The sequence below is a fragment of the Prenolepis imparis genome, unplaced genomic scaffold, assembly GCF_030444845.1.
Source record: "Prenolepis imparis isolate NDT839.2.m4 unplaced genomic scaffold, iyPreImpa1.0 SCAF_4, whole genome shotgun sequence".
NCBI classification, from domain to species: Eukaryota; Metazoa; Arthropoda; class Insecta; order Hymenoptera; family Formicidae; genus Prenolepis; species Prenolepis imparis.
In genome coordinates, this window is record NW_028141162.1 from 15,484,654 (window position 1) to 15,505,099 (window position 20,446).

The following is a 20,446-nucleotide window of genomic DNA, read 5'->3' on the forward strand; positions in this document are numbered from 1 at the left end:
ATATGACTCCGCAAAAGAAAGATTCGATTTTTCGCGATATATTGTCCTGCAAGAAACGTAGCGCTACTCACGAGCATCCCGGGCGGAAAGAACTGCTTCCTACAACTTGAAATATTTTGTAGGTAGTACTTTGTAAAGTGCACTTTGTAACACCTACATACAGCATGACCTGTGATATTTATGTAACACGTAATACATCAAAAAACAATGCAAATATTTCTATGAACATATGCAATGAATACGCAACGCGTGAGTTTATATAAAATATTTTTTAAAATAATTTTTTAAAAATAATAAAGCTTGTACCATCAGTAACATTAGGAGATTATATGGAAAAAGAAATTATTATAAATCAATATTTATTTATCTTAATCGCGCAGCAAAGAAATTCTTATTATCTTTATTATTTTTTCTATTGCAATTAGAGAGAGACATCAAAATTTTAAAATTGATGATGATATAAAATCGATGATGAAAAATTAAAAAAGAAATACAGATATCTAACATTTCTCATTTATCAGGTGTTTTTTGATTTTTGAAAAATAATTTTTTTACTGAAGATATTTTTAGACAACTTTTTTATAAATCGTTACGAGTGAGGAAAATGGTTCACAATTTATAGAAACGATCAACATAGAAACATCAACAAATAATCACAAAAGACTATTTCGCGTTTAGATTCCTCTCAGCAATCCGATCTTTGCAGAACACGCTGTTCATCCATTAATTTTAACCGCATATACATATTGCAGAACTCCAACTCTGTGAAATATATTCCGCGTCAGTTTGGGTATATACACTTGGGAGAGCCGGGGCAAAATCAAAGAGTTGCACTCGCGTATACTACGACGGATTTATGCGGACAGACGTAATTGTAATAAAATCTGAGCAACTGACGCTCGACCGAGCGCCACAAACGCGCTTCCGATGATTATTTCTAAAATTTAATTCATTACGTATGACAGGCATCGTATCGTCTGCCGATTCGGCATATCAAAGTACACGTGTTCAATGTTCCACGGTAATTCCTCTCAGTTCGATCAACGTTAATTAATTAACAGGGCGTTTAACGTGAAATCACGTTACATGCTTTGAATGTACAAGATCTATCCCCAGTGCATTTTGCAATGAACGCAGTTTCACAGACAGGTGATTTATCGTGCTTTCCATGTATGCATAACGTATAATATTTCATCCGATACATAATTAATGCGCGATAAATAATTTTTCATAATTACCCAAATCTATGTACAAGGAAAAAAATACGAGGCGAAAAAATATTCGATTTCATATAAAATTTCCAATATCGGATTGCGAAAGAATTTCGCTTGATTTTTTTTTTTTTTATATTTAATATCACCGCAAAAAAAATTCCTCTCGGGTGTTAGCACGCAAAATTGAATTTTTTCCAAAGCGACATGTATAAATAAGAGAATTGCAGTAATGTATGTGTATTTGTGTCTATAAATCTTTTACGTAAATAGCGTTTGCATCACAAGCACTGGTTTAATATATGTACATGTATACATATGCATGCAATCGCGCTTTCGTTGTCTTTGGACATTCTCGTTCTTATTGCAATTCTAAAATATGCATTTCAACTATGGTTTTTACGATTCATTAAGCACCGCTTTTATCAAAAAAGTTACATTATAAATTTGCGTTTATTACTCTTTTGAATTAAATTATTTAGTTATTGCAGAAGCCCCCCCAATGCAATTTTAAACTTATATGTATAGAAATACAAAGAAATTGAATTAAATGTTTTGATCATTATTTGAAAATTATCAAAATAAGTACAATAAAATATTGTTTATTGTTAAAGATATTAATAGTTTATTGTTAAAGATATTAATAGAATAATTGAGGGTAAAACAATTTTAAAACGATGCAAAAAATTGCAAAAGTTTGAGAATTAAAATAATTAGCAAAGTTCAGTAATTTTCTTTATTTCTCGTTTTACTCCGATTATAATGACATTCACTTATGTGTCATAAAACTCTATAAAATCGTGTCGCTCTGGTTTTATCGTATCTTAAAAGTGTTTTAAGTATCGTTCTCATCTTTTTTTTTTACAAGTAGTCTCTATTAGTTGCTGCAAGTTAAGTGCACGATAGAAAAAAGAAGATATTGCCTTTAAATCGCATTAAACTTAATCGTCTAAAATTTTCTGCAGATAAATTATGAACACTGTTTGTATACAGATTTTTTTGTCTCTCTGACAATTTCACTTTATGTCTCTCAAGTTCCTCGACCATGAAACTCCATTTGTCTGCCAACGAAAAAATACGTGCGCAGAACGTCACTCTAGACGATTCCGTGAGGATTTTATTTTCTAGTTCGCCGGACCGATACCTTTGACTATTCTTATTACGTAGTCGTATTTTGCTAACTCTTCAAACCGTATTCTTGATAAAGACGACGATAAAGGGAAGCAAAGGAAGAAAAGGATAAAGAAGCACGTATGTGCATAATAGAAAGTATACTTTACATTGTACGCTTCTAGCTTGAATTATCGCGAGTGCTGAACAAATATTTGATTAGGATGCAAATAATGGCATATAGGTGATTCGTATACAGTTTTATTTTCCTTGTATTTACTTACATCAAAAGTGCAATGTGTTAACGCAGTTTGCCTTTTGCAATGATCCAGTTACATTTCCGCTAATTATTTCGCGAACTCTTTATTAACACAAAACTTATGACAGAGAAACCGCGCCCTTTGTCACGCATTGTACCGTAATTTTTTTCATCATGGATAAAACATGCGTTGGGGAATACGTTTATATGTTGCTATTTTTAAATTAGATTTAGTGTAATGATGTAAAATAATTTATAAGAACGGCTTTATTGTTTTAAAAATTTTGAAGATTCTTTTTTTTATTTCTTCTTTCTTGATAAAATCAGAATTACATTTTTGCATTTTTGATAAAATTGATATTTTTAAAGATAAAAACGCGCGCACATACATCTATGGCAGTATATTTAAAAAATTGTAAAATTAAAAAATTGTGGCTTAATATAATTTTTCTAACAAACTTGTAACACAACGCTAAAAAATAGATTAAATGCACGAAACGTAATGAAACGTAATCAATTATATTTAATCGTAAAGAGAGAAATTTTTTTGTTATTATATTTACAAAATCTAAAATAAATCGAAAATAAAAACTTAAATCTTTGATCCGTCTAATCTTACAAAAATTTTTATATAGTTTACAAAGCGTTATTTCACTAAAATATTATAATGAACTTTTAAATCATTGTTTCTCTATATATTATATTTGTAATTTTTCAAATATTTAAAGCAAAGCAAAGCACACTACATTGTATATCACGATAACGTGTTTGTCTCATTCATATTTGCGCTCGCGTATTATTTTATCACTAGCGAAATATTTACTCACCGGATGTTACGGGCGTTTCTCGTTTAATGGAATACTGCCAGTTGAGCTTACATTCTGTACGGTACGTACCTGCAATGAAAAAGATTGCAGAAATGGAATCAATAAATGTACAATACAACAATATAACGCGCATTATTCTGGAACGCCAATTAAAAGCTCGCGCGATAAAAAGAAACGCAATATGACCTCAAATTGTAGCGAGAAATATTTTATAAAGTTGAGATTGGAAGAAATATTTTGAAATAGCTATTTCAAAATATGAAAGAATATTTTCATGAATATGTTATATATGGGAAATATTTCTACATAATTTTATATTTACTTTTAATTTACAGTTATTTTTAATTTTAAATATTTGATTTATCGAAAAAACATTTTTATTATTGGATGTCATATTTGTGAAAATTCTCATCAATACTTACATTGATTGTTTAAATTTAAATACATATTGTCATAATCGCGTTTTTGTTTTAAAACAAGAATTTTTTTTTGTTTTAAATATGCAATTCTGATCTTGACAATTTCTCCGATTAATAAAAAGGTCTTCAAACTTTTCATAACAATTTGCATTTTATATTGTTTACATATTTACGCATATTTAAATTTTATTTAAAGAAGTAATGTATTTTCGCGTGTTTTACACGTGATAAAAAAATAGATAATAAAGAGTGGAATTATTAGAATTCATTTTCACTAATAGGCGGTAAGAATCACAAGTAAAAAAAAATACAAAAAATATTATTAGTCATAATTATTGCATTAATATAAGAGAAGAAAGAAGTTCTTTAAAATTTATAGAGATGCGTCAATTGTTGATTTGCTAGAGCATATCGAAAGTGTTACTCGTACAAGTGCCGACACTGATTTCAGCACAAATACTGGAGTGCGGAGATTTCCTGACGACGAGTAATGTACATGCAATTTCAATTAAATAGATTGGCGGGGCATAGCTGTTCTCGCCGAGGTTCGCTTCGGCTGATTATTATTGGCGGGATTCAGTGTTTCATGGTGATGAACCCTCGCTGTACTCGCTCTAGTCCACGCAATTATAGTTTCGCGCGAGGCGCAATATGATGTAAATTGCATGCCGCCGCATAATCGAGAACACAATTTCGCATGTTTAGGGACAGAGAAATATCATACGGGGCATGTTTTACGTACGAAACATAGTGACGTAGATATGTCAATTTTCTACCGTTTTTAGATCTTAAAATTTCGAACATTAAAATCCGTGCGTAATTATGGAAAACGAATCATAATCACGTAACATTATCAATTTTTTGAAAAGAAATTATCAAGAAATATTAATTATTTTATACATTTTAATGAACATTTACAAATTGAATGGAATATTTATATATAGAGACATATATTTTTCTCTAAAATAAATTCAAGGCAAGCGTATCACAGGTATCTTTCGCAAGAAAACATCAAAAGATAAATAAAAATGTATCGTTGGAAAAATATAATGTAGAATAGAAAGCTGATGTAGAAAAGGTAAGAAACTCGCGCGAGTGCCCCGCATTAAAGTTATCCCTGCAAATATTTGTCGAAGCGACTATAAGTGGATGTGCAAATTTTTGGTAAACGACGTGACGTTTGTGTTAACAACGATCTTGGTTTTCCCAATTATGCTTTCCGAGCTTGGCTTGATTTTAAACTGACATTTGGCTTTGAACACGCCAACGATGTTTTAATCCCGACGATGGATGTTTAATCCCTCGCCCGCAAAAGCGAGGAAATTGTGTTGCGTGAACCGAGATCGACAAATGTGAAAGCGCAGATGCTTTATTTCTGCCCGAGGTGTCAATGTCCTATTTCGAATTGTTAAGTAAAGTAGAGTATGGTAAAAGTAGATATTGATGGATCTTGTAAATGCAATCTCTTACGAAATAGAACGTTCTCATTCTATAAGAATTGCCATTGATACATTGTTTCTTCGCTGAAAATAGATTTTCTTATGCAACACATCTTATTTTCGAACGTTAAATTCTTTTTTTTTTGGTTTTTATTATATATATTACATATTCCCCTTTGATTAATATATATTTTATAAATATATTTCTATTGCTCCCCCTTTTCTAAAAAGAAAATACGTAATGAAAGACTAATTCCCAATTTGTTACCAATTCAATTTCCAATTTGTTACCAATAGTAAATATATACATTTCACGCGCACAAAATTAGTTATATCAGGAAATAAAAATTATGCATGAATATTATGCTATAATTGGAATATTTTCTTTCCGGAAAGACCAACGCGTATACTATTTATATAGAATTATACTTTATTTCTGCAGATAAAACATATCGTAATTCAAATCTACTTTTACATCTCTAGCGCTTTATATATTATCTCGTTTACACTTCAATACAAAGAGAAAATTTTACAGTATAAACTATATAAAAAAATGAAAATATCCTTTTACAGCATTTATTATAAAGTTAAAATATAACATTAGAATATTTATTACTATAAAAATTGTAAGTTAAGCATTTGTTTTACTGTTTATTAATGATTATGCATTTGTTTGTACCCTACATTATAATATTCTTTGTAACATATATAATACGTATATCATATTATTGAATAAAAATATTCTTTAATTAAAATTTTTTTACACGTTAGTATATTTCGTGATTATAAAAATTATATTGTAATTTTTACTATAATATTTTTTCTATGTACTTAGCGTGGAATTTCTTGTTACGTTTTTACGCGTTGAACGTCACGATTCTAATTATTCAGACGTCACATATGTATCGCGGTAAAAATATACTGAAACTCTCGACCCATTTTTGCATCAGAATATTGAGACCAAAGCAAAGAATCTATGAGAGTTTAAAGAACGCTCTCCTTGTCGATTGATTCCACTTTTGAAGTCTCGCGAATAAGCAAATTCAATTCAGGGGCGCACTTTAATTTCCCACGCACAACATGAATATTATTTTTTCTCACGAATTTTACGTTCTTTACGAAATAGACATTCTTAAAAGATACAGATATATTATATTATAATTTATACTATAATATAGAGTGTAAATGCGCATAACAGAAATATTAAGTAAATATTTTTGTTTTCGGAAAAAAATATATATATGCACATACAAATTATAATATAATAACATATTATATTATAATTTGTATGTGCATATATATATTTTTTTCCGAAAACAAAAATATTTACTTAATATTTCTGTTATGCGCATTTACACTCTAATTGCTGCGAGCATGTGAATGTGATGTAAAAGCGGGAAATCTGATAAATGTCTCGAATATAGGCGCACTCCAAATGTAGCTTCCGTCCCGTGCAAGCACAACGTATATTGGTACATACATGTGAAATTATTACTGCACATTATTCGCTGTAAATAATGTCGCACCAACAACGGAACAAAAGCAACTACGCGATTTATTTTATAAAATTGTGAACTACAACTCAAATATATTTTGGTACAGTGGTATTTCAATCAGTATATTTAGAAAATTTGAGTTATCAATGATCAATGATATTTTCTTCTTGTAAATCTTTCTCTCACTCTCTTTCTAATTCAGAGCTTTAAATTAATTATTTTTACAGAGCTTTAAATTGCCAATATAATACTAATGTTTTAATTTGAGAGAGTCATTTGTTATTTCTCTTTAAATTAATTATTTTTATAGAGCTTTAAATTAATTATTTTAATTATGAATCAGATGTACTTCTTATATCTTTGTATAATGCAAGAAATGAGTAAAAAATAATGAACATAAAAATACTATATATATGTATATATGTATGTGTGTCTATATAATTAAAGAAGAAATAATAAGAATTTTAAACATGTAAATTTTATTTCTGTATAACACACATTGTATACGGACTGCATGAAGATCTCATTACAAGATGAATATTATACAAAGAACTTTTACCTATTTCTAGGTAAATTGATAATCTCTTTTTTTAATTAATTAATTAACATATTGATGACTTATATGCATTTATATTTAAATAAAAATATACAAAAGATGATGGATATATTAACAAAAAGATTTACAAAATTATATATACGACAATATATTGGCAAAGATCAATATATGTAAAATGCGCGATATTAGACCAATAAAATACTCGATTTCGATCGAATAAAATCATAGAATATACGCACGAAATGGATTCTAAAAATCTTTATCGGTTAGGAATGATCACTTTGGAAAAGGCAAAGGGTTGGTGCGGGTTTAGAGGTAATTTGTAACAATCAGACTGCGGGTTTGATGGTCGAGAAGACTTCGGATTCGACGTTTTTACAATGGGGGTGATACTACCGTTTTACTATAAAGGGGTACACTGAAACGAGATGTACGGCACACCTGTAGCACCGTAACCTTTCGCCCTCGTATTCGTTCTTTGCGCTCTCCGCGAGATCGTCAGTACCATCACGTACCGATAGAAAAACGTGCTCGCTGAAACGGCAGTTGGATCCGAAGGAGTCAGCTTTTACAGAGGGTATGGGGTCAGCCTTGGAGCTTCTAGTAGTAAGTACGTGGTTCAGATAGGATGCATACAAAAATCACACGAACGATCTCGCGCTGACCTCGACTGTAAAGGGAGGAACATTCGCCCGTGCAAATAAATCTGGACGGTAATATTGAATAACATGTGTTGCCTGTTCCAAGTATGGTCTGTTCTCGACTATCGATTGAGTTAAAAAAAGGTATATGCGGACCTATTTTTGACATGACACAAAAACTCTACAAAATTTGCAAAAAAGACATATGTACATCATCAGTATTTGATATTCTTGAATATCGACATATCTTACAGCGACAAAATTCCGTAATTTTTGTCCGATATTAAATAAATGCGCTTTCAAATAATTATATTATCTCTCAAACCATTCTATATATATATTTGCGCGAATAACTGACATTAATAAATTAAAAGCAGTCTGATACTCTTATAAAAATCTAAGAGATTCAATAATTTCAAAATACATTTACATTGCTCAGTACTTATCTGAGGAAAAGTTATTTCGCGGATTTCAGTCTTTGCGAGAAAGTTGCAGAAAATCGCGGGTATGATTGGTCTTAGCAACTTTATTTAATTTTACGCTTTAAAGACAGCTCATGGAAATGCAAGATAAGTCGGCTTTGCTACTGCAGGTTACGCGGAGAAAAGTCTTTTCGCGAATATCAAGAGAGACTGCGTTCTGAGATTCGTTCGACGTAAGGCGAGAGGAGAGTAAAAGGAAATTTATCCAAAGACATCTGCATAATTGTTTCGGCGATGCTATATCGCAAGTATTAAAAATCCGTGTTTCGTTGTGATGAGATTATTATCTTTATTCTATAACAAGAATTTACGGAGGAAAATGACATTTATCCCTCGGAGATTCATGGCAGCAAAATAGCGCCGGGTATACATATATTCTCTAGCGATCTCAGATCCATCATAGAAATTTCATTCTGGGGATACTAAATGCGCCCCATCGGGGCTAAGTGTGTTCGTGTAGACGGACAGCATATCAAAAAGATCGCGTAATAGGACGCAGTTCTCGATTTCATAGGGAATTTTGATCAGAGCAAATCAATAGCGCGTCTTACCTGTGTCATATTACGCGATCTTTTTGATATACTGTTCGCCTACGCGAAGTTTAGTTTAATATTTCGGACAAAACTGACCTAAAAGAGTCAGTAACAATTTAGTTTTGATTTTTTTTATACGATTCTTCATTTATGCGTATTCCTTTTAAAATATAAGACTTATAAAACGTGTAAGAAAAATTATTTTATGAGACATACGTGATTCTTTTATATTCTACATATGTAGAAGTGTAAAAATTTACTGGATAAATCATAAATATTTTTATGTTTTGGATTTTATTAGTAGAAATGAAATTCTTAATGTATTTTATATATATATATATAATGTATATTTATATTCTTTATTATTTTAACATATTTTACATCAATTCGAAATGTTTTTCTGTCAACAATAAATTTGATATAATTCGCTTTAATGTTATTTTTATAAAATGTAAAAATGCAAAAATCTATTTTTCTCTTATTCTACGATGAGAGATAAAAAATATTAAAAGAAAACAAAACTGCATAATCGCATGTAAAATGTTGAATTATGTATCATATAAAAATATACATATATTTTTTTAATTTTATTTTTTTATTGCAATTTATTTTGCACTCTTTTATCTTTTCATGCATATATATAAAAAACGTTTCACTACGTGCATGTATTCAACAACTTCATAGTGGAACAAGAACTTGTTATCTTACATAGCAGTTTTTGAGCAACATGTTACATGTAACGCGAAAATGTACATGAATAGTGGTAGTAGTAGTAGGTCCTCCGGGTTTCCTTCAGCCGGGAAAATCACGCGAGCGACGTGAGGTAATGCGATTTTGGCGAACAGGGCAGATCCGATGCAGCTCTCGATTTTTCGATTCCCGTGGGACTCGAAGAATTTATAAGAGACTGCGAATCGGATAAATCGCATTGAAACGAGGAAGTAGTAATGTATTGCCTAGTTTTCAACAAATATCTTTTTCGACGCGCGGATAAAACCAGCTGCGCTTTACTTTATAGTTATGTACAATGGAAAATCGTCCTTCATTTCGCTGTATTTTGTATTTTAATCTTAAATTCAGAAAAGTGCTTTAATGTTTCTCTCCATTCTCTTATAAGATTATGACTTAAATACAATATATAATATTTTTTTAATCCCACAATGCTTAATATCTTACTATGCAATATATTACATGCTGTTAGAAGATATTTAGAAGATAGAGAAACTGAAGAGAATACAAAATATATGATAATTGTTACGATAAATTATTTCTTTCATATTAAATATAGTTTCGCAATAAGTCAAGTATAAAGATAGAACAAATACGTATATTTGAACAATCTTGATGCACTTATATATTTAAAAATATAAAAAATATCAGAGATTTTTTTTCTAAAGCTCTTAATTAAAGAGGTTAAATATGTTTATTTTTTTATATGGATTGAAAATGTAGCTCTGCCTCTGCGCAGAGATTAAATCGTTCTATTTAATCATCTTATACGAAACTGCGGTTTTACATTCAAAAGTGTTATAGTTGTAGTTATTGCTACCGCACACTCTAGAAGGAGAGACGTGCTCGTTAAAGCAACAGCATGTCTAAGCGATTAATGTTACGACTCAGAATATAGAGGGTTGATGCATTTGAGGAGAACATCAGCATCGGTTAAAGAAAAATAAAAGCGCTGCGAGATGGTTACAGTGCTATTGAAGCATAAATACTGCACTTATAGAAATATTAAATTGAATAAAATGTTTTTTGCAAAAAAACTTTATAAAGATCCAAATAATTATGATTATATATTTACATATTGTTTTTTTTTTACAAATTTATATTTTTATACAAATGCATTTTTTATTTCATTTAAAAAAAATAAGAGCTTTCTTAGAAGTTATTTTATGCCATTTGTGTATGTGTATGAAAATGTTAGTCAAACTTATTAGAAAAATTATTTCAAGAAAAGTAAAAGCAAAACGAAGTTTAAAAGAAAATGCATTTGCAAATATCTGCATTTCCGACGAACGGGACTGCTTTGGAATATCATTTGGCAAATACGTATTTCCATCTCAAGTATTTACCAGACTTCATGCTTATAATTATAGTCTTATTTTCTACGAAGAATACGCGTCGCTTTATAACTATCTCTTAATATGAAAGAAACTTCCGCAAAGTTTTAATTGAATCTAATACAAGAAGTGAAATTCAGTCTCACACAGTTAACTGGCATTTCATCCGTATTTATAAAATGAAGTTACAGAAAATGCCAGGTTCAATCTGCATATATAGTAATGCACGAGTGAATAAAATATGCATTATTTATTTCACGCAACTTATAATATGAAACTACTTAATATGATGTTCAGAATACGGTTTCCATGTATCACTGTCACTGAAAAATCTCCTACTATTGTGCGTATATATATATATCAGCAGAGTTTTCCAATTGTATAGTAGTTTATTAAAAAATTTTGCAAAATATTTGCAATAAATTTAAAACTACGAAATATAGTAATGGAATAAATATTGCAAAATGTATAATATTAAGAACACATTGACACCGACGTGAAGGGGTGGAAAGGTTATATCCGATGAGAATCATACTAGATTTTCTTCGCTATATATATCGGTGAGCCTCTAAATCCTTGGATCATAGCACGGTTGGAAGCATAAACGGGATATAGTTTGATGGCGGACAAAGCACCGGGACGTGGTACGAAGCTATAATAGGTCGTATCATGAATACGGCTGATACGATCGGTGATTCTATTCTCTTCCGTTACGCTTAGCGTGTAATACCGCTAATAACATTAAATGTATATAACTACATACATACTAGCGCGGATTCTGTATTGAAGAAGCTTGAAAAAAATATACGCGATGTACGTCGCAACGAAGTGCACACTCTTAGATAATTTCCATGTGGAATTCCAACAGGAATCTCGATTATCGTCGTTGCTTTTAATTCGTCATCGCGGACGGTTTTGGAGAGAGAGTGAGAGAAAACACGGGAAGTAAAGCGATATGATTTTTCAAAATATAGAAACTTTTATTCGTATACACGGTGGAAAGTTTGAGCGTATCTCATGTAAGCTCCAGAGTCAAACGGGAAACGGGAATTCGACGTCACGACTTTCTCTCTAAATCACGAGCCCACTCGAGATTACTTCGCGAAATCGAATGTCGAATGGATTCACGAAGAGACCCGTAGTATTCCCGTGGCTCATATAATGCGTATATGCACAGGCTTTTCCTTTATCGGCATTTTCATTCCCTTTCGCGCCAACGATTCCGCATGCACAAAGAACCTGAATCGCATTTCACCTGATTTATTAAGGCGCACATTTCATTTCAACACGCTGCAAACGCTTTATAATGCGCGCTTTTGTCGAGGCCTCACGATAACCCTTGCATTCTCGCATCGATGTCTCTAACGTTCCCATATCATTAAAATTGAGGCGCGATTCTTTATAGAGACATGAGAAAAAACATCTATTCGAATCTGTCAAAGAATAAGACTTTTGAAAGACCGTTAAATATTTCTCTTATCTTTGATTAGTTTGATTAATTTTACTAAAATTAGAGTTTCGTATATTAATTTTTTTATCTTTCGATCTTATCTCACTAATGTTATGAGTCTTGCCTCATGATTCATTCCGTCTGTCTATTTTTAGTTTAAATTGTTTTTTTTTGCAAGAAGAGTGAAAATGTAATTTCTAAGTTTCACTATAAATTTATTAGTATAAAATTAACTTGAAAGGATTTTGAATTTATTTATACAGTAGCAACGACTGTGTAAAGTTCTGTAGCATTGGACGAAATTTACATAAATTTAGCGAAGTAAATGATTACAAATGTAAATTATGACAAACAATTACTATCGTTCTTTATTTTTGATATTTGTCTTTTCAATTTTACTGTAGATTCAGAATGAAATTAATAACGAATGAAATAAACGTTATATAAAATTATATTTTTGCAAAATTAAAATATCTTTGGTTCATGGGCTTTATTCAACTTTTAAATAATAAGTGATGAATTAAATTTTCCGCTTTTGAATTACTTCTATTCTTTCTTTATTAATATTGATTTTATTTTAAATGTTCTTGGACGCGACTAAATCAGTGAAAATTATTTCTAATAAAATAATGTAATTTTGAATCAAAGATTACATCGTCGTAGACGATGTTAAGTATTGTCGCATTTAGCTTTAGTGTCACTTAACTATCACATTTAATAGCTGCACAGTTTGACGTTTGAGATGATGAACGGCGGTAAAATATGAAATCGTTCATCTTCATTTTCTTGTGCGGAGGCGAAAATCGAAGCGCAAGAGTTGGCATATCGAGTCGTGATAATAGATTAATGTTCGATATTACTTTAACGCTATTACCTTTCTTTCCAAGTGTGATTAAAACTATTTATTCTCGCAAGAGCAACGTATAACAACTACTCTGACGTTGATAAATTTTCAATGTTTAATTACGACGCTAAGCAACATTTAATGGACATTTTAATTTTTATGAGTCACTCAATTTAAAATCTTTCGTGATTGATGAGACGTCATCAAAACTTTAACTTCGCGCAACTAACGCGGTTACACTATGAAACAATAGGACCTTTCCCTAAATTATTCTTTGATGAGCCAACAAAATAAAGGAATTTCCACGTATATTATAAAGTATTTCACCCTGTGTATACACACAGGGTCAGAGTATGACTTTCCCGTACTTCATTATATAACTTCACGTTATGATGAAATATAAGGTGAAGAGGATCGTCTATTTTCTTACACGTTATATCACTTTAGTCTGGGTTTGCGCTACGCTTGCTCCTTCCGCCTAGCCCGTGTCGGGCGATCCTTAGAAAAACACGGAAGTATTTGAGCTTGTAACGAGGCGAAAGTAAAGTCAGAAGTGGGTAATGATTATTTTACAAAATTAGCATTCTCACGGTCTGAACTCTCTCTCTCTCGATAAGGTATAAACGAGCGAAATTGCAAAAAATTGAAAGCAATTGCCGATGCGAACAAAAAATTCGCCGTAGCAATTAAGGTTGATTTTTTTCTACGCGTGTTCTATTTTATTTTCGTTTGGTTTTTCCATTTCGCGCGATCCACTTTCTCTTCTCGCTTGATTTTATGGGACAGAGACCGTTTTATTCTTTTCCTCGCATAAAAATCAATTTTTAGATGTATGTATATATCGGATATTTTTCGGACACGGTTTATTGCGAGACAAATATCGAGGGTATACGTTTTACGAGGGATAGGAGTACACGAAGGTGCGCGAAACTAACTTCCACACCGCTTTTAATATCATCGGACAACGACGTAATACCATTTTATCGCTATCTTCACGAAATTGCTCTTTTTCTTTTTGGGGAAAATTTCTTTCGATTAAGTGATATACAAGACGGGATGTACAAAAGTGAATATACATGGAGTTTGCTGTATTTTATATTTTTTTAAAGCAAAGCATGAGCCATTTATTTGGACAATGTTTAAATTTTAAATTACATTGTCTCTGTAGAAAACACGTCTTGCGTAAAAGATACTGTTCTCAGTTTTATGAAAAAAAAATAAAATTTTTATTCTTACTTTGTGTTTTCTTTCTTTACTTAATTTTGTGCATTCTCAAGTTCTAAATTCGTCGAAAGGTTTATCACATTTGCCCCAGTTGCACCATTATATAATCAAAATTACGAAATTTCCAATAAAGATTGTCTATTTTTGTCTTTATATATATGGTAAAATGCAAAATGGAAGCAAAAGGAATATTCATAATTGACACTATTTAATGGTGCAACTGGGGCAAATGTGATAAACTTTTCGACGAACCTAGAATTTAAGAATACACGAAAGTAAATAGAGAAAGTAAAAGTGTGTAAGAATAAAAATTTATTTTACATATATATGTATATATGTAGAAAGAGAAGGAGAGAAAGAGAGAGGAGGGGAAAAGCGAGAAAAAAACGAAAAAGTTCAGCGTATTCCTTGCATCAGGATATAGATGTAATACGCCAGAGGCAGGAATATCCCTGAGGACATTCAATCATTCTGCGCTCTCTAGAGCGTTTCTTCCCTTGAAACTGGTGAATCGTTAATTCGACCCCTGCATCGACACTGTCCCTGATGAGCGGAAGACTGAGTAATAAAACGGCACGTTAATGTTTGAAAGAATCGATTTTAGTTTTAAATTAATTAGGCTATAAATATTTTAGTCGTTAATAATATCACTTCTTTTAAAAGATGCAATTAGATTGCATTGATAATGATAAATATTATTTTGCAGTTATTATTTTATAATTATTATTGTGCAAATATTATTTTGCATTGGATTTTAATTTTAACGGTGATAAAGTAAGGAAATGGCTTGCATTTATTTTATTATTATTTATATTACATATTTATTATTATATATATTTATATTATTATTTATATTATTATTTACTATGTTGTTTGGAGATAATATTTCTTTAAGCGCATAATATATATGTATACAAACAAATTATTTAAATGTTTTTTTTTTTTTTTTTGCAAAAAGCTTCTAAGCTGAGCGCTAGTGTTTAAGAGCGTTCTATATCAAGTAATATTTCGCGTGCACACTTCTTACCTCTTAGTTTATATGTACCTTTGTTTCAGAGCTAACAAACAGTCTTACAACAAGTTTTAAAAGAATTAAGATATCCTCATTTGATAAAGTTTTTCAGGTCAAACTGAAACCGGACTAGGGATTTATTTTTTGCCGCAGGGATAGTCGATCGGTTTATCTTTATGAGAGAAAACCGCATCAAATGGAAATACAAAGTAAGCGAGAAATTTTTAGCGTATTTATAAAAGAGCTCTAGCTCTCGAGATTCTGCCTCACTCTATTTAGAATTAGGCCTTGCATAGAGTTTTACAACAGACGGCGCCGTCTTGGGGTACTTCTTACCCTCATAACGGGATCGTGTCGAGGGATCTTATCGTTAGTTTTTACAGTTCGGGCCACAGAAAAAACGCGTTCAGCCGCGTTTTCTGATTTCAGCCTGGGATAAGCTCGATACGCGAGTCCGGCTCCGGGTTTTACCCTATATACACCGCAATCGTGATTTTATCGCCGAACTTTTGCGCCTCCGTTTTCCCCTCCGGTACGCTCTACCCTTGTCCTATCGATTTTTGTGACGTAGCCCGCTCGCCTCGACTCGCTCTCTTTCGTCCCCTCCTCGTTTCATCATCCCTCTCGCGTTCGCTTACTATACTTACTCCGCTTCTACTCCGTTTCTTATTTCTGTTCCAAACGATTGACGATCAGTAACTCCGATACGAAAGTGATGATGAGACGATTTGATTGATCCAACGGTCTGTGTTGTATTCACACTTTCTCGTTTATAGAATACCCCACATCAGACTGTACTTTCCCCTTTTATCTACGATTTTTTTTCGATAAAAGTTTGAATATTTTCTCTTCACCAAAATTTTAACATGCAATTTTTAATAAGTATTTTTGTAACTGGATAAAAATATTTAGTTTCTTGAAGATTGTTTTGAATATTATCTCGCAAAGTATTGTTGCTAATAGAGAAACATCAAAATTTACTCTTTTTTTTCCTTAATTGGGGTTAACTGTCATTTCCAGCACATGTTTTTCAGCAATCCGAAATAAAATCTGTCCTTTATTCTACAAATAGATTGAAAACTGTTATTTTTTGATAAACGTCAATGCGTTCGACGTACAACACAAACGCGCTGTAAAAATTTCAATCATTGATTGGTTGAACAATTGACCAATGGCTGAGCACACACGCATACCTTTGCAGCTTGCACTAGTTTTAGTTTCTCCATTTTGCAACTCAATCTCATTTCAGAGAAAGTCTATTCTATATATTTTTACGGATTCGGAAATTCAATTCAAAAGAAGTAATTCTTTCGCAATCTATTTATTGAAAATTTATCTTTACAATAATCCATCCCGAGATATACCCGAGGTTTGAATATGTAAAGCAATTTAATACAACCATGTTGGACGTGTTTAAGAACGTGTTGCGAACTATAAAGTTTTACCGCAAATAAATTTTCATGCTATAACAGCCTTAAAGTCCGGCAATATCTTAGCTCCTACGGTCGTTTGGCTAGCACAAAGACGTTACATCTCGCTTTGCCTGTTTGTGTCAGGTGTGGAACAATTCCGGATTTAAAGAGGAGCCGAGAATATGGTGACGAAAGGATACCACAAAAAATTCAATTGGAGTAGTAGAGAGAGTATACGTCTGGTTAGAGAGAAACATGAGAAAAGTATTACTTTACAATTTACGAAGAATAAGAAGTTGGCCGCAAGTATGCACGATCCGTAGATAATGGATATATAAATAGATAAAAGTATGCGGAATATATTTTCCCCACGCGCGTATCTTTTTATGTGAGTTTGTATGTGTTTGTATGTGTGTGATCTTTTTATTGTCGTTGTGCGATATAGAGAACGAATGTATAGATCCCCGGGATAAATGGAATAGAAAAAAATGACGTGACGTTATGGAAGCATAAGTAATGCAGAAAGGAGGAATAATATAATTGATTCACTGGAGGAATAATTGATGGCTGAAGGAATCAAACGAACGAAACAGCACATTTAAAGAGCAAAATGCGACAGGAACAATCGCCGTGACTGACAAAGCAATCGAAAGGAGGTGGAAATTGCTATGACACAAAGCGTACGCATGAACGAAATATTCATTGTGTACGCGATAGTACAAAGGCAATACATATAGGTAATACTATCCGGGGAGAAATAGAACCTATACCCCTTTTCTGGGTTGTACAGTGAAATACAACGCGCGTATGACAAAGATGTGGTTCGCAAATATTGTCAAAGGCGATAAAATCGATAGAAACGGATAGCGGTGAAATATGCTGGGTATTTTCGAAGGTATCCCTGTTAAATTCATTCCGGGGTTAAATAGAAGATTCAATCGATTTTAAGCGCGCCGGATACAGAGCTAAACCGCGCTACACCGATGACAAAAGTGAATTAAATACCGTGGTTTTATCTCGGAACGCTTTTTACCGTTTCTCTCTCTCTCTCTCTCTAAATGCACACACAATTCAAAAACCTTATATCACGATCACTCAACACATGAAATCAAAAATAATATAATTTTCTCGTTTAAATTGCCACGTGTAACTATTATAGAATCAAAAATTATACACCGATATACATATAGCAGCAAATTCATATAATGCAGAAGAAAGGAGATAAAATAGAATGAAAACACTGTACAGAAACTATCGCGACGTGTGTTTTTGAAAGCTTTTCTCTGTATTTTGCAGGGCAGTTGGTAACTGTTGGGGAGCACGAATTTACTTTCGGAGTAATGTTGCATCTAACAAAGGTTGCGGTGTAAAAAACAGACATGTGAGAAACATGCCTGACGCGAGAAAATACGTTAATAAATGACGACAGGGCAAAGAAAATTCTTAGTTAGTGTAAAGTACTGTCATATAGCGTGTGGGCGTAGTAGTGAAATAAGATACCGGAATCTAAACAAAAGACTGTGCTGATATTAATTTATTATTTTATCGTTAATAGAACGTAAGACGGAAATGCCGTTATTTTAAAATCTCTTTACGCGTTTAATATTATTAAAAATATATTAAGCGATCTTTCTAAAAAATAAAACGTACTTTAGAGAAATAAGTTTCTCCACCATATATGTATGTAGCTCATGAAATTTTATTTCTCGGTTAATTCTCGAGAGTGTGTTTCATTTTGATATTTTTATTTGAGACTTAATCACGCAGAAATATTTTATTAATAAACGAGGATAGTAGAAAAATTTTGATTAACAATTTTTCTGCATTCGAAAGAAATGTCATGTCATCAGCTACGTGCAATAGTAACTTTCTGTAATCTAAAGTGTGCAATAATAATGCAATAAATGTGAATGCGCAACGCACACAACGAGAGTAATTAAAATAGATACAAAATATAAAAGTTAGACAACAAACGTTGTCGGGTATACACGGAAAGTAGAGCTTTCTTTCTCTAAAAGTTGGTTCTTTATTGCTTGGAATTGCACGTCAGTGCGGTAGCGTGGAATCTTATTGCTTTCTCGACAACGTTGAATTTAGAGGACTCCGAAGAAAGAGAAAAAGGCAAATTGCTAAAAGAACATTCTATTCAATGGGAACGCTAAGAGCAACCTCGCGGTAAACCGCAGATACGACAAAACCTAAACAATAGGTTGCACATTGCTCATTTCTCTTCCATTTAATTAAACAGCATTAAATATGGAAATTCGACAATTTATTGGGGGTTGACGTTCAGTATTATTTGGTATTAATTACGCATGTTTATTATTTTTGTAATCTTTTCAAAAAGTTATCACGAATAACGTAATCGAAGGTCCTGTCGAATTCGGTAATATCCATTAGCGAAATAAATTGTCATCAAAAAGCGAAAACGTGATTATTATTCCATGTGCGCTTAATTATCATTTACTATCTAAAAGCAATAATAATGATATTTTTGACGCGGAGGGAAGGGAGCACTTATTAGCAAATTATATTAGATTGAATATAGAGATAACGATAAATATAACAATATAGATATAACTTTTATTTGATATATAATCAATATTTAATATAATTTTTTTCTTTAATAATTTTTATTTAAAATGTATGTAGAATAAAATTAACTCAGTTCAAATAAAGATGAGGAAGAAAATTCAGTCGCTTAATGTATTTTGTAAGAAGATAAACCGAGAATAGTACATGGAATGTGATACGATACAGAGAGAATTGAGACGCGAAAACTTTGGCACAAGTTAGTTTTATTGATCCTTTTCTATCTAACCGTACATTAGAGTCCCACTTTGACTTCGTAAAATAAGTTTGAATTCCTTTTGACTTTAATCTCCCTTGAAATTGGTTTACAACGAGGACGTTTTTTCACGATGGATCAATACAAGACAATGGATCTTTATGCAGAAGCCGCTGTAAAAAATAATATAGAAGCCGGAGAGAAAAACGGCAATTTATATTTGGAACAGGAAGCAGCCATACATTTTTATATGAGAGATATGGGTTAATCAAAACAGAGACAGGAAAAGAAAAAATAGATAAATCCGCAAAATCTGATGAAACGCATCTGAATGTTCCAAGTATTGCTAGTTCGCAACAAGCATTGGAAAATGTTTATAAAAAGATTCACTCAGCATTGCTTTAGAGTCTTTAAAACAGTATTATACATTTCCCACCTTAGTGTGACGAAAAAGAGCACAAATCAATAAATAGACCGAAGAAATGGTCACTGCCTAAAGGTGCCAAAGAGTGAAAGAGAATGTAATGGATGGATGGAGTAGACGATAAAAATAATCTTGAATCTTCATCCGAGGTTATTCTCGTTTTGCCGAAGATTATTACTTACTATTCTTCTTCTGTTTTTCTTTTTTTCTTTTTTTTTGTATATTTTCCTTTTATTTCATTATAAAAGCAAAGATA

General features: G+C 31.9%; 1 protein-coding gene across 2 annotated transcripts in view; it reads right to left on the reverse strand.

Annotated features, from left to right (window-relative positions):
• The window catches only part of LOC145935716 (uncharacterized), a 106,860-nt gene that overhangs the window by 49,564 nt on the left and 36,850 nt on the right, over positions 1 to 20,446 (reverse strand). Inside the window, exon 2 of one of the 2 annotated variants that reach the window (XM_083037270.1) lies at positions 3,408 to 3,476. The exons of the other annotated variant lie outside the window; for it this stretch is intronic. The gene's annotated coding sequence lies outside the window, so the exon portion shown is untranslated. The remainder of the gene's footprint in view (positions 1 to 3,407; positions 3,477 to 20,446) is intronic. 2 annotated transcript variants of the gene reach the window in all.